The sequence below is a fragment of the Bidens hawaiensis genome, unplaced genomic scaffold, assembly GCF_021521415.1.
Source record: "Bidens hawaiensis isolate Kalapana, Puna unplaced genomic scaffold, B.hawaiensis_p1.1 tig00016269_1, whole genome shotgun sequence".
NCBI classification, from domain to species: domain Eukaryota; kingdom Viridiplantae; phylum Streptophyta; class Magnoliopsida; order Asterales; family Asteraceae; genus Bidens; species Bidens hawaiensis.
In genome coordinates this window covers 180,603-193,160 of record NW_027492487.1, presented here as the reverse complement: position 1 = coordinate 193,160, position 12,558 = coordinate 180,603, and positions in this window count along the sequence as shown.

The following is a 12,558-nucleotide window of genomic DNA, read 5'->3' as shown; positions in this document are numbered from 1 at the left end:
GTTGACTTTGGGTTTGATCAATTATCAAGACCCGAACCAACAACCAGAACACTCGTTAAAACCCGTTTTAGTATCTATATTCCAAAGAGACTTGTATTCTTGCATTTTTACCCACCTTATTACTTAACATAGGTTGAGTAAATATTAAGGTTAGATACTTAAACCCGGTTTCGAGCAAACTTATATTTTTAAAGAGTTATTATTGCAATTTCTTAAATAGTTACTTTAATAACCTTAAACTTTAATTGTTTACATTTCGGGGTCTTTTATTTTAAAGCTTTCCTAAAATAACATTTCTAATACAAGGCTTTTATTTTTATTTTAGGCTTTGCTCGTTAGACCCGTCCTTCCGTTTACCCGACTTTTTCCGAACCAAGTTTAATACTTAAGTGTGAGTACTTTCATACCCCGTTTTCCATCTTTTGTTTTGGGGGTGACATTTCATACTTATTCAACCAAATGCTTTATACTTGAATCTTAAACCACAAACATTATTGTATACTTTACATAAAGAATTGCTCAGTTTGGTGTTCTATGATTATATGCCTATGTGTTTATCGCTTTTGGTTGGTGGAACTATAAAATCCTAGTCTATTTGGCATCCCCTTATAGCAAGGTGTTGTTAACGTAATGCAATTAATGATAACTATAAAATCCTAGACTATTTGGCATCCCCTTATAGTTAGGTGTCGCTAACGTAATTCTATTAGTGATTTTATTCAAATCATTGCTTTTATTTATTGTTTCGTATACGAGTTTTTGTGGCTCTTTCTTACTATATATCTATATGCTCAAACTTATGAATTGCTCACCAACCTTTGTGTTGATAAACTTTATTTTATGAAATTTTACAGGTTTTCACCTTGGTTGATTTGGGATTGTTAAGAAAACGCCATCAAGTCCTTTAGGATATTAGCAAAAATGAATAATATTTATTTGCTATATTTTGTTATGTTTATCTTATGAACAAGTTTGTTATGTGACATTTTCGATGTTGTGAAATGAAATGAGTTTGTTAAATATTGTCGCTTTAATTAGTGTCATGTGCTTATGGGCAATCGTTACACCTCGGCATGTTCCTCCGCCTTTGGTCTGGGTGTGACAGATTGGTATTAGAGCCATGAAAATAAGATAGGTGGTTAGACGTAATGACCTAGTATTGTTATGCTTAAGGTCCTATACGTGTGCTTATACGTGTTTACTCTATTTGATTGTTCATTTCGCATGTTTATTTATAAACTTGTTTTAAATTCACCAATATCATAAATGCTCACATACACACACTTTCATAGTATACTCAAGGTATCCTTACCTTAAAACGCAATAGTTAGATTTTTATTGTGTTTTATGGATTACAAGATTAACTTGGATCCCGTTGTTTCAAATCCCTTAAAGGTTGCGTTTATATCTGGTTTGTAGCCATCATAGGAAACGAGACATTATAAAACGATCATTTGACAAAAATATTCCAAGAATCGAAGGTGATTTACTTACTTAGGATGGTTGAATTATAGTGCTCGTTTTCTAGGCCACAAACCGTGTTATATATGTCAATACTTTAAATAGTCGAATGCGAGCGTTCCGGTCGCCATCCTAGTTTTCGGTGTTAAAACATTAGAGCCACGGTGGTTTGTGGACTAGTGTTTTGACCTGATGTTGTATCCCGATTTATTGTGTTATTATCGTTATTTGAGTCGAAAACATGAAAAAGTCGTGGTGGTTCGTGCACATGTTTAGACTCCAACGTGGTGTTTTATAAAACTTTTTTGTGTCGGAATATCAAATCATGGTGGTTCATGCACGATTTTCCGACTCTATAAATCTCAAAATCTCAAAATTTCAAGCTTTAACTTCTCAAAATCATTTACATTTTGTTTACGAATTGTTATTTATATACAAAGTTTTATATAAATTTTTATTTAAGTCTAACATATCCTCCTCACTAACTCTAGGAATCACAATAAAAATTTGAAGTTTATTTTATTTTTATAAACCTTCATATTCATTTATTTTTACCCAAAATTTATCCCATTTCTTTATAATTTTTGGCATGCCTCCGGTAAGCCGCAACCTGTGCAAGAACTCCAACCGACGTATGGCTGCGTTCATCGTCAAGAAAATGGCCGGTGTGATTCCCGAACTTGTAACCGAAATCCAAGCTACCCAACCTCCACCCGTTGTTGCACCCATTGAACCCAAACCCGCATCTTACTTGTTTAAGCAATTTACAAGTGCCAACCCATCCGAGTTCCTTGGAACCAACTGTGCGACTACTCTGTTGCAATGGTTCGAATCGACACAACGAGTGCCTCGTAGCGAAAAATACAAACTTCGCTTCGAGCATGTTTTGAAAAACGCCTCTTACATGGTGGGATAGTGTTATGCACCTCCAAGGATCGGAAACGGCTATGGCTCTTCCATGGTCCGATCTAAAGGCACTCATGATGAAGAAATTCTGTCCCAAGCACGAACTTCAAAAGCTCGAGGAGGAATTTTGGAACCTTAAGCAAGAAAGTGGTGATAATTCCGCTTATTCACTCTGTTTCCATGAGCTAAGCATCCTCTTCCCTCACTTGGTTACCCCTACCGAACGTGAACTTGACAAATATATTGGGGCCTACCAATGCAAATCCGGGACTCAGTAATGAGTAGCAAACCTGTGAATCTTGAGGACACTATCACTTTAGCCGGTGCGCTATCGGAAAACCATGTGAAAGCGGGTACTCTAACCTTCAAGAAACCAAGTGAGAAAGCTAAGCCCAAACCCGCACCACAAACCAAAGTGGAACCCGCACCCCAAGCCATTAACTACTCCAACTCTTCCCGCAACACCAACAACCACAACAAAAAGAAACCCAAGACTAACTACCAAAACTATGCGGTTACCCAACCCTTACCACAACAACAAACCCAAGCTCCATCACAAACCCGAAGACCTTACACCGGTACTTACCCACTTTGCAACAATTTCCAACTTCACCACCCCTCACACGTGCCTTGTCGCCATTGCACCATTTGCAACCGTTTGGGTCATCTCAACACTACATGCCGATCCGCACAACGAACCCAACCTAACCAACCAAGAACCATCCCCCAAAATTCTCAAAACCGATATGCACCATACCCACCAAACCAGCCCCAACAACCCCGAGCTTGCTTTAACTGCCGTGATCCCAACAATTTCCGCAACAATTGCCCTCTCTTAGCCTTTGCCAACCAAGCCCAAACCATGATAGTTCCCTATTACCAAACCCAAGCTTACCAATTCCAAACCTACCAACCCCAACTTTCCCAACTCAATGCCCTACTCATCCAACCCATGTAAGCCATACAAGCACCACATCCTCCTCCATCTCAAGTAACTCAAGGAAACCATGACAATCAAGGGCGAGCTTTCATGATGAATGCAAATCAAGCTCAAGTGGCAAACAATGTTGTGAACGGTATGTTTTTGGTGAACCATTATTTGGCATCTATTTTATTTGATACTGGTGCCGATAGAAGTTTTATTTCTTTGAAATTTGAGTCTAAACTTGCTATGACTCGAACCAAGCTTTCCCGATTATTTTCTGTTGAAGTCGCCAATGGAAATTCTATGACCATCAATTCGGTCGTCCGCGATTGTTCTCTCATCCTTGCTAATCATAAATTCTCCATCGATCTCATCCCGATGCAAACGGAAAGTTTCGATGTCATAGTAGGCGTGGATTGATTATCTTTGCACCGTGCTGAAGTTTTTTGTTTTGATAAATTCATTCGAATTCCACTCGTCAACGGTAAAATTCTTAAAGTATTCGGCAAAGCAACTTCTAGAAGGCTTAATCTCATGTCGTGCCCTCAATCGCAAAAATACTTACGCCAAAAGTATGTTCAGTTTCTAGCTCTCGTGGTGACAAAAGACAAAGGAAAAGAAAATCCAAGATATTTCCATTGTTCGCGATTTCCTCGACGTGTTTCCCGATGATGTTTCCAGTCTTCCACCCGTTCGTCCGATTGAATTCCGAATCGATCTTGCGCCCGACGCAATGCCCGTGGCCAAGGCTCCTTACCGTTTAGCCCCGTCGGACATGCAAGAGTTGTCAAACCAACTTGTTTGATCTCGTTGATCTCTAACATAGATCTGATCTATGAATAATTAACCTAATACGGATCTAGTTCGTAATTTCCATTGATCGTCGGTTAATACGTTATATGTATGTATATATTAATTGTATGTATGTGTATGTAATAATATTTATATGAAGCTTGAGAGTGAATCTGGGCAGAGGTTCGATAATTAAAACTCAAAACTCAAATTAATTGTGGACTGAATCCACTATATATAGAAGTTGGATCTAGTTCGTTAACATTCCATAACGAACTAGAGTCCACTTCGTTACATACACTTAAATGAAATAACTTAACGAAACACCCCCTGATTCGTGAAACATCCTTAACGAATCAGGAGAGATATTAACTTAGATCTAGTTCGCTAAACATCCTTAGCGAACTAGACTATACCTTAACGAACTATAAAGATAACTTAATTGTTTATTACATAAATAAAAAGACAAATACATTAACGATAGATATAAATACCCGAGACGCAAAACCGTGTACTAACAGACACCCCTCGTCTTGAGCTCTTTGTCTTTACTTTACTTGAAATGCTTGGACTGCCAATCTCTGCAACTATGAATCCCGTTCTCATAACATACACGCACCACGCGTTGGAACTGCAAAGCCAGGTCATAGTCTTCATAGCGCTCGATCAATATCTTATTCTTGTGTAGCACGTAGTTGTCGGTCTCAGTTAAGTTAACAAGACACGTCGGATCGATGATCTTGATTAGCTCGGTCTTTAACCCTTTACCCAGAACAATGACGGCCTCGCCAGTTCGATTGGCGTAGTACCAGCGGTTGAAAGATAGATACATGTGTTGGTTCATCTTTTTCACCGGCACACGCTTCATCGTCTTTGGCGGCTTTACCATAAGAACCAGCTTTTTCCATCCTGTTTTTGGATCTATCTCATCGATACGCTTGCGGATGGGAATTTGTGGTTTAAAATACTTAAACCCGTTGTTCACCTCAAATAACAAGTGTTGGTGAAAACATTTTGTATGGTAATCCTCGCCACAATTAATAAATGGACGATACACCAGAGTGCGTACATCCCATCTCGGCAATGAGAGAAGATCAGACATTCGTTCATAGTACTAAACGTCCTTCACCCATTTAACAATACATACTTTCAGTTCAGAATCATAAAGCCAAGAAATAATATCACCTTGCACTTTCGACACGGCCTTGAATGTAGTCTTATGATTGGCTTTGGCACGTGCAACAACTTCTTCTTTCTGTTCCTGATCCACATACCAAAATGCCTCGATGAGCTTACTAGCTTTCTTATATCATAACTATCTAAGAATGTCATCATCAGTTGGGTTTTCAAGTGAGTCAAATCTTGTTTCAACGACCTTCTTTCCTTTGGACGTCTTCTCAAGATGATCTTCTGCTTCTTTGATAGTTTCTTCATTAAATATAGGAGCACCCTGATCAACATTGGTATGTTGAAACAGATTAGGGTATTCCTCAACAGTCACATCCTCAACCTCAACCTCAACCTCCTCATTCTCATAAATAAAACCCGTACTCATCTCAATATTTGGATCATTTAAGATCTCATCATCATTAATTACCTTAATGTCTTCCTCGGCCTCTAACATGGTCAATTCGTCTTCATTCAGACCAAGCAAGATAGCAATCTGCTCTCGTGTTAGTGACTTCTCAACAAACTGCTCCACAACTATCTCATCGGCATTAACCATGCTTCTAATCACCCCCTCGACATCAATAAAAATAACTGTGTTGGCCTCGATCATCTCAATCTGTTTGGCAGCCGAATGATCACGATAAATAATAACTTGCTTGCCTGAATCATCAACAGAACTCGTACCTGCCCCAGAGGCTGGGTCTTGAGTTTGTTTAGTCTCACCACCAGCACCAGACTCATCATCACCATCATCACTCTCGTTCCCACCTGGTCCCTCCTCACGCTCGGAATCCGAATCATCATGGATCCATCGATCATTGTCAGGACATACATAATCGGGATTTGCTGGATGACCAATCAATCTTTTAAATTTTGGAGGAGGAGATTGATGGTACTGTTTCATCCTTCTCATGGTGTCTGCCTTCATGTTGTCCAGAATAAACTTATCGTTCACATCATTCGGGTCGAGCACCAAATCCCTGATAGCATCCTTAACAAACAGTTGAACGAAGCGCGGATACATCAAAAACTTCACGCGTCGTTTTCCAGAAATATAATTTTCTTTCTATTGATCGAAGATCATTTCAGAAAAATTGTAACGCTTGTTCAAAACAAGTGCAACAAATGCCGATTGTAGCATAATGCGGCATTTGTCAAAACCAGCCTTTCGTCCACCAAGGCAGTGAATAAGAACATGAAGTAAATACTAGTATTGGGGACACAAGTATGCCTTGTTATACATAGACACAGTAAGACTATTAGCATAAAACAATCATCCAAATAATTCTTAGATCAGATCCTTGTGGTATTCTCTTGGATCATCAATGGTGTCATCAAATCATAATACCCTTCGAACCGTTTCAACAAATACAACAACTGGTTTGTTGTTAACCTCGGCAGCAATATGGTCCTCAGCTTCCACATATTGAGCAGTTTTCCAGAATTGGCGAACAACGCTGAATCAAATATTCGGATTGGCAGTAACAACGTAATGGATACGAGAACGACGTATAAATGCCAGCATATCACCAAAGACATCCTCATCAGGAAAGTTTGAGTCAACGAATGCACAAACGTTATGCCGTGTATCAAATGGAAGCAAAGGGACATTTGGAGCTTGTTGATCTTGTGGTGCATCAACAGGCGGATCTTGAGCAATGTTATCAGCCATTGAACTGTATAAATAAACCCGAAGAATAGTGAGAATTAAAAATAATAATACTTAACTAATAAAATTCAAATTTTAATTTATGAATTTTAAATTAAAAGGAAACAATGTCATTCGTTAAGAAACAGATTGATTCGTTAAATGATATAACGAATCATCCGATTCGCTATCAGGTAAATAAATAACGAATTAAGAATTAGCGAAGTACTTTTGAAAGATAACAAATTAACCTCTAGTTCGTTATAATTTACATATATCAAACAGATTCGTTAGAAACATTGATTCGCTCATTCTAATTCATTTGGATTGCTTAACGAATTGGACACGAGTTAGTTCCAATTCGCTAAGCATAACAAATGGCCATCATAGCTTAATCTTTGACTTCGTAGGTCAAGGTAAAAATTAACCAAGAACACCAAAAGTCAGATGAACAAATCCGATAACAATTACCCCATAATCATTGATGTATATCCAAACAAATGACCATAAAGATCTCGGAAACACATTGCGATTCAAATGGTATAGATTTGAGAGTCCAAAACATGATATAAGTCCAGTTAATTTAGGGTTTGAACGAAGCGTAAAAACCTTGATAACAACAGTTAATCATTAATCCTGCAATCAACAATCAAAATATGATTAAAGACCACCATGGATCTCGGAAATTCGTTCCGAACATAATGACATAAAAAATAAGTTAAATAACATAGGATTAAGCACACCGATGAAGGTTTATGTAAACCTTAAACCCCCGATAACAAAACACCATAATTAACGTATCAAATCTAAGTTATTTTTGACGAAAATCACAAATATGTGATCATCTATACCTTAGAAACACAATGGTATAATCAAAATACCGAAAATCAAAAGTTGAGAATTCTGAAAATTTTTGGCAGGGTAACAGTGTAAAGGGAAGAAGAAGAGTGAATAGTAGGACGATTCGTATGCACGGCGTCCTATGTACACTGACATTGCACAATTCCCAAAGTAATGAATCAGATGATTCGTTTGAATTTTTGAATTAACGAATCAAGTGATTCGTTAAGTTAAACTTAACACGTGTCATCACGAATCAGAGTTTCTTCATATCTAATTCGTTAACTTATGCATAACGAATTGAAGTTATTCGTTACAGAGTGCGGAAGCGAATTAGGGTAACGAACTAGGATGTAGTTCGTTAGAATAACCTAATTCGTTATTCATAATTAACGAATTAGTTTTTATTTAATTTTAAATGAATAAATAAATTTAAAAAAATGAATTAAATAAATAAAATTAAAGAATTAAATAATTGTAAAATTAACTTAAAGATAATTACCGAGGACGTTTATCTCGATAATCAAATACTTTAAAAAAGTTTCAAGTTTTGAAACCCTTAAATTAACATAAATAAATATAGAGCAGACGGCTGCTCTCGTTGCATCAATTAATGTAAAATAAAATACTTAAATAATATGTAAACTATAAAAAACAAAATCTTTTTGGATTTTCAAAATTTTGTTAAAAAAATGAAATATTTACTAGAAAATTATCCGAAAAATAAAAAAACAAGAAAATATTTTTGTGTTTTTGTATGATTTTCAAAAGCAGTACATATTTTTGAATTTTTGTTGAGTTTGAGCAGAGAATCATATTGAACAAATTGCCCTTCCATCACAGCTTTATATTTCAGCGATATTGTGACTGGTGTTAAGTTGGTCATTGGTATTGTTGTCCACTTAAATCTAATAACAAACTTTCAAGCGTTTTTGTGATATGATTAACGCTTCAATTAAAGCACAGAATATCAGAAACTATCAGCCTCTAATCTCGGTTCAAGCATAACCATATCACCCCAACTTGACATAGACCATTATATTGTTGATCAAAATTTGAATTTTATAAACATTTCTTAGCAATGCATTAAGTTTCTTTTACTGTGAGTGAGTATGCACGAGTCCATCTGTCGGCTTACATACATTGTATCCCCTGGGGTCCGTTTCTTAATGGTATTGAGACGCGCGCAAAGGAGGAACAATGTATGACTAACAACGGATTTTGATCAAGTCAGTAATTTGGATTTGTACGAAGTATAGCAGTGATCAAGTTTAATGACTTTGGGTTTTCTCTTAAAGCGAATGAAATATCCATGTGTATGAACCCAGATGATTAAGCCGCATAAAGACTCACAGTGTCCAGAACCTCAAAGCTTGTTATTTGCTTTATTTTATTTTTGGTGATCAAACAAGTATAAGGCTTGAGTATGGCAGGTTATTACATTTCTGCCATCCTCACTGAGACTTTTTCTAGATACTAACACCTCTTTCAATTTGGCATTTCTTTATATTTATATCACATACTTTACTCTACTTGTTTGTTTTAATATCTACCAATACACCAATGCAATTAAGCACACAGTCTTTTAAGCTTATTTCTTGCTGGATTTGGGGTCAAGATAGACAATGTACTATCATTTTCTCTTATTGCTTCAAAAACTCAAAATTTTGAGGAGCATAAAACAAGATAAAGATAAATTTAATCGACCCAGTTACATTAAGTTTATAGATAAATGTCTAACCTATCAATTCACAAGTGAATAATAGGACCAAAACATGCAAGCGTGCTTCACAAACTTAAATAACCTACATAATTTTCAGCGAGAAAATAAACTAAAACACATAACGAACGCCTCAACTACTTTCCATTATCAGGTGAATGGCTATCCCGGTCATTTACAAGTAAATTTCAGGACCAAACATATACATGTACATGTCCTTCAAATTTGGGTAATTGACATACTTTTCAGCGAACGTATGCAAAAATCTTTTTGGTCTTTCTCTATACATACTTAAAAACACAATCTTTTCATCTTTTTCAAATTTCTTATAAACATAAAAATTTCACAATCTTTTTGTATTTTCGGATTTTTTTTGTACAAACTGAAAACACAATCTTTTTGACTTTTCAAAATTTAAAATGTTTTTGGTTTTTCTTAATATTTTAAGGAAAACAGTAAAGAAAAGAAATCACAATATTTTTGATTTTTCAAATTTTTTAATGTTTTTGTGTTTTAAATTTTTTTTAATGTTTTTGGGTTTTATCTATACAAACGAAAAAACACAATATTTTTGTATTTTTAGTTTTTCACCCCCTAAAACCTAAAACCAAAATAAATTTTAAAATAAAATTAACATAAAAGAAAGATAGTCATCCTTGTTGCCGGATATCAGCGAGGGTCTTCAATCCATTTAAACCAAGCAAAAATTGAAAATGCATTTTATCAAAGGCTTTGGTAAATAGATCGGCTTTCTGAAAGTCAGTATGTACTTTTTCAAGGTCAATTAATTTCTTCTTAAAGCAATCTCATCTAAAATGATACCGAATTTCGATATGTTTTGTTTTAGAATGTTGTACGGGATTCTTTGTTATAGATATTGCAGCAGAGTTATCAATCAAAATAGGAGTAGTAAGAAACTTCAAACCGTAGTCGCGAAGATGTTGTTGTATCCACAAAACCTGGGAACAGCAACTCGAGGCTGCAATATACTCAGCTTCGGCGGTTGAAGTGGAGACCGTTGTCTTCTTCTTACACTACCAGGAAACAAGTCGGTTTCCTAAAAATTGACACCCTGCCATCGTTGATTTGAAGTTGATATTGCAACCTCCATAGTCCGAGTCTGAGAATCAAGTAAGCTCAAAGGTATCGTCCTTGGGGTACCACAACCCGATGTCTGGATTTCCCCTCAGATATTGAAGTATTCGCTTAATCGTAGCTAGGTGAGTCACTTGGGGACTTGCTTGAAACCTAGCACAAAGACAAACAGCAAACATAATGTCGGGACGAGAAGCCGTTAGATACATTAAAGAACCGATCATGGCAGGATAGAGGGTAGGATCAACAGTATCCTCCAATTCATCCGGTGATAAATTGTGACCCACGGGGAGAGGAGTTGAAGGGATTTTTCCGGCAGATATCTTGAATCGGCTCAAGACATCGTTCACATACTTGGTCTGGTGAATAAAGATTCTTTTCGTAGACTGGTGAACTTGCAACCCTAAGAAGAAATTTATCTCTCCCATCGAGCTCATCTCGAACTTCATTTGCATTGACTTCTTGAACTCCTTACACAACATGTCATTTGCAGACCCAAAGATAATGTCGTTGACATAAATCTGAACTAGGAGAAGATCATCACCAACAGCTTTATGAAAAAAAGTGCATTCGACAGTCCCTCGCAGACTGGTGAACTTGCAACCCTAAAAATAAATCCATCTCTCCCATCGAGCTCATCTCGAACTTCGTTTGCATGGACTTCTCGAATTCCTTACATAACGTGTCGTTTGTAAACCCAAAGATAATGTCGTCGACATAAATCTGAGCTAGGAGAAGATCATCATCAACAGTCTTATGAAATAAAGTGCAGTCGACAGTCCCTCGTTTGAAGCCATTATCAGTCAGATTGTCGGCGAGCGTGCCATACCAAGCTCTCGGGGCTTGATGTTGACCATACTGGGCCTTGTTTAATCGGTAAACTCGGTCCGGATAATCAGGATCTTCAAAGCTAGGAGGCTGTAAAACAAACACTTCCTCGTGTAGTTCACCATTGAGAAAAGCACTTTTAACATTCATTTGATAGACCTTGATATTCTTATAAGCATCATATGCCAGAAAGATTCGAATCGACTCTAATCTTGCAACTGGAGCATATACTTCTGTGTAATCAATACCCTCTTGCTGATGAGAACCTTGCACCACTAATCGTGCCTTGTTTCTCATGATCACCCCACGATCGTCTTTCTTACACTTAAATACCCACTTAGTCGGAATAGCTTTCTTGACTCTAGCAGGTTTGTCAATTAAATCCGAAACACCCAAACGTGCAAATTGCTGTAATTCTTCTTGCATAGCTTCTACCCAAGAAGGATCTTCAAGTGCCTTATGAGCTGTTGTTGGTTCTACTTGAGATAGAAAGCAAGTGAATTTTGCAAGATTTACAATTCCCGATGAATGTAAATCAGCATATGCACACAATACGTTAATTTCACTTGACGAAGCAACTTGATGACGTGTTTGAACACCTACACCAAGTTCTCCAATGATGTTTTCCTGTGGATGATAATTATGAATCCGAAGAGTGGAATTCTCAGGAACAACATTATCAAATAAATTAGTGTAATTTTCACCAAGTTCAGGAGATGAAACATTATCACTGTCAAGTTCAATATCATCAGCTTGATTGTCATCAGAAGAAGTTGATACATTATAAACCTGATTATCATCAGATGGATCTTCAGTTGGAGCAGAAGTTGGAGCTTCAACATCATTAGAACTTGAAAAGTTTGGAATGGCCAAATGATCTTCAAAGTATGCTCGAACCAGGTCTTCGTCTATGTTTTCAGTCGATAGAGTAAATGAATTAAATAAGCCATCATATTCAAACATCCAGTCGGGACCTTTCCCTTGAGGAGGAGTGGTGTACTTTTGACAGTCCAAATGATACCATTCCTCAACACAACCAGAAGTGAAATTAAATACTCGTTTCTTTGGAGACGTATATCCCAAGAAATACCCTTCGATAGCTTTTTCCTCAAATTTACCTATATCCTTCTTCAACATTGTACAAGGACACCCAAAAGGTTCCAAATACTTTAA